At 40.8% G+C, this 4,205-nt stretch overlaps 1 pseudogene; it reads right to left on the minus strand.

The window, feature by feature from the left end:
* Positions 1–898: 898 nt before the first annotated feature.
* Positions 899–1,670, minus strand: LOC127031835 (olfactory receptor 8S1-like; annotated as a pseudogene).
* Positions 1,671–4,205: the final 2,535 nt, after the last annotated feature.

Genomic DNA, 4,205 nt, shown 5'->3' on the forward strand with positions numbered 1-4,205 from the left:
TCTTAAGATTAAGACCCTAGAGTAAAATATAATAATTTTAACTGATCTAACTTTGACACTTTTTTCCTAATGTAGATACACGGCAAAATCATGTAGCTTGATTTATCTCGTGGAGTTGTGGCTAGGCTAAAAATCAAGTGAAAATTTGGGTTTACCTAGCATGCATTAGCTCGAACTATACTCAATGCCAATTCAAGTTCAGTCTAAATCTCTAGTGTTGGGATTCGTTGCGCTTTGATTTTCAAATTTAATGCTACTCAAATTCGAAAGCTTACATTGCTTTAAGTAGAAATAAATCAAGGATGGATATCAACATAATGAGCCAGGTCCTCAGCTGGTGTAAATTGAAATAGTTCAACTGAAGCCAACTGAGATACACCTGTTTATGGCACCTAACATTTTGGCCCTATAAACTGTTTGCATGAGTGCTTTTATCTAGACCAGGGATAAGCAACCTTTGCATGCGGCCCATCAGGGACATTCACTGGCAGGCTGGGATAGTTTGTTTACCTTCAGCAACCACAGATTCAGCCGATCGCAGCTCCCACTTGCCATAGTTCGCTGTTCCAGGCCAATGGGGGCTGCAGGACACAGTGGCCAGCACATCCCTGGGCCGTGCCTCTTCCCACAGCCCCCATTGCCTCGAAATGTGACCGTGGCCTGCGATTGGCTGAATCTGCAGATGCTGAAGGTAAACAAACCATCCCAGGCTGCCAGCAGATCTTCCTGATGGGCCGCATGCCAAAGGTTGCTGATCCCTGATCTAAACTAAATTGATTGCCAATTGTGTATCAGTGTCAACAAGTTGAAAGAACTCAAAATATCTAGATAGTGCAGTCCCCACAATTCTTCGATTTATATTATAATTTTATTGAAAAAAGATAAAACCTAGAAATGGTTACATTGCATGAGAAACTTGAATTTTCCCTAGTGTTCTTGTCAGAGCAGTTTTCACATTTTTATTTTTCAAGCTGTAGATGATGGGGTTCAACATCGGGGTCAAGATGCTGTACTGGATGGAAAAGAGTTCATCTAGAAACAGGGAAGCAACCGAGCTGGGTTTCATGTACTGGGAAAGAGCTGTCACAAACAATAAAACCACCACAATGAGGTGGGAGCTGCATGTAGAGAAGGCTTTACGTCTTCCCTCCGTGGAGCGTATTGGGAGTATAGTGGAGACGATGTGAATGTAGGAGACCAGGGTGAAGAGGAAGGAGCTGAAACCAAATATCACAGCAGAAGAAAGAAGAGCTATTTTATTGGTGAAGGTCCCAGTACAAGACAGTTGTAATAGCAGAGGGAGCTCACAGCTGAAATGCCTGATTTCATTGGGCCCACAGAAGTGTAACTTTAACACAGGGACAGTGCTGACCAGTGAATACAAGAACCCCATTGTCCAGGAACCACCCACCAAATGTCTGCTCACTCGTTTGTTCATGGTCTCCACATAATGCAATGGGTGACATATGGCAGCGTATCTGTCATAAGCCATTGCTGAGAGCACAAAAACTTCAGTACCAGCTGAGAGCAGGATGAAGAACATCTGGGCAAGGCAGCCATTGACAGAAATGGTTTTTGTGCTTTGCTAGGAAATTCACCAACATCTTAGGGACAATGGCTGAGGAATAAAAGATATCAACAAAGGACAAATGAGACAGGAAGAAGTACATGGGGGTGTGGAGGTGAGGATCAGCCCTTATCACCAGCATAATTATCAAGTTCCCTACCAGAGTGATTAGGTAAATAACTAAAAACACCAAGAAGAGGAAAAATTGAAGTTCTGGGTATTTAGAAATTCCACAAGAATAAATTCATTCACATTGGTTTGGTTTTCCATTCACATTTAGTGATCTGTATGAAGAGAAAAAGAAATGAAATTAACCAACATAACAGGTTATGGAAATTCAATGAGATAGATAGATAGATAATAGATAGATAGAATAGATAGATAGATAGATAGATAGATAGATCCCAAGTGAGATTTTGAAAGCCAGGGGGACTCGGACAAATTCACATTTCTAAACTGAACACTCTAAGTTGGATAAAAATAAAGTGGGTCCTATTCCATGTGGATTTACACAAATATTTCTTTGATTACACTGGTGTCAACACCGTATCCAATTAATTCTCCTATTTGACCCCATTTCTCATGTTGTGAGCCATACAAGAAAGATCTGCTTTTAGAAACCTCATGTAAACCCTTTTTTCTAAACCAGATCCCATATCATCCATCCACTGCACTGTGTTGGCTTACAGGTAGACAAAAAGTACCTAAATTGAAAATAACCTTCCAACCACTGCTGTTTTTTTGTCAGATAACTTTGTAAAGGAGGCACAGTGATTGGTATAAATAGAATCTCTCATTAACTCCTGTGTTATTCTAGCTTTTCCCCAGCACAACTACAATGACTTGAGTGGAATGGGCAGTGGTGTATTGAGCCCCATAAGTGATAGGTGATAGGGAAAATCAACCCCCTCTTGCATAAATCTAAGATACATAGCTTATAATAAATCATAAGTATAAGCCCCAGGCCTTAAGACTGCTAACACATAAGGAATAAGTTGCTATATTAACCACTGCGGAACTGCACTCCCAGAAGGCAGTTTCATTATACACAAACCATGATCATGCTGCTAGCATAAGGGAAAAACTCAAAGAAAGTTCCCTAATATCCAGCTCATCACTGCCCTAAAGTAATATATTAAAAAGCTTGCGTTAGCATAAATAATCCAAGTATCAGCATAGAAACAGCTGGCCGGAATCGGAAACTGACACCAGACACTGAATCCCAAAGGGGCCTTGCGAGGCTGGTCAGCCTGACCGCAAGTAGGGTAACTGAACTGTCAGGGTCTTCTGACAATCACGTAAACATCCATGAGGAAGTGAAAAGATAAGGCTTGCAATTTTACATATGTTATACCATATAAGGATGATATTAATGTGCTTCTGCAATGTATGCCATATGATAGCCAAATAAGGTTGTGATTTATGTGTAAGCAAGATATGATAATTTGCGGTTTTAAGTTTTTATAAGCACTGGTGAAAATCAGTTCGGGAGAGCAGCTTAACCCTTGCTAGGGAATATGCTGTCTCTCCGTGTGTGCACACATGTATTGACGATATATCAATAAAAGGAGCCTCAGGCTGTCTGATCAAATTGACAAGGTGGTGGTCTTTTCCCAACATAGGTTTGCAAATCGAAGATGTTTTTCACTAGTTTCCAACCCTGAACATTAACATGGGATATGTACATCAGAATTGTTCTCTCTTTCTAGTGTATGTTATTGGCCAAGATTTGCCAAAGTAGATGGTGATTTTGATTTTCTCAGATTTGGCTGGTTGACTTAAGAAACCATAAAGTGGCTTGATTTTCATAAATTGCTGAGTATCCTGGTCTGAAATTCTGACACATATTTGACTCCATTGTCTACACACATTCTGCCGTCAACCAATCCGTGTAACCCATTGACATAAAAAATCAATCCCAATAGATATTTTGGTTGATGACACACAAGAGGGAGGAGAATCTCAAACTTCCTTAGCATCACTATCTCTCCATCTCATTTTTGGTCAGTAACCTCAACAGATGCTGAAGAGAATGGAGATGACGTGAGCTGAAGGATGGGATTGATTGAAAAGTAGGTGTCCTTGATACATAAGCAAATGGCAGAAATAGAACAGCACTTCACAGCCCATTTCATTGAGCTGGATTTGCTGGATGGACCCCTGCACCCATGTGTGGAGTCCTGCTGAGGTAAATGGAGTTCTGGATAGCACAGGAGTCCATTTGTACAGATCCAATTACCACACCAGGGCCAAGATCTGTTGTTCTGTGACCAGTTACGGATGCCTCTCAGAGCGCTCTTTCTGTTTAGCTGATTGATTATGAAATCCTCAGCACGCACATGTTACTAACAAAAGCAATCATGTATTCTTCTTATTACAGCCATTGTCTTCCTTCCATTCCCACTGAGGACACAGTTCTCATCCTGTCCTAATATGGACTATAAGTTCTTCAGGACAGAGCCTTTGCCTTTTGAATAGTCTCTAGAGCCATACCGAGGAAATGGCACAAATATTTGCATGTCTTATAAATGATTGCTAACACTTTTAAACTTGAGTGCCTACAGTTAGGCATTGAAATCTGCATGTAGGCAACTCAGTAACTGACCTGATGCTCAGAGACATAAAGCACCCACAAATC

This window comes from Gopherus flavomarginatus, chromosome 11 (genome assembly GCF_025201925.1).
Source record: "Gopherus flavomarginatus isolate rGopFla2 chromosome 11, rGopFla2.mat.asm, whole genome shotgun sequence".
Taxonomy (NCBI): Eukaryota; Metazoa; Chordata; order Testudines; family Testudinidae; genus Gopherus; species Gopherus flavomarginatus.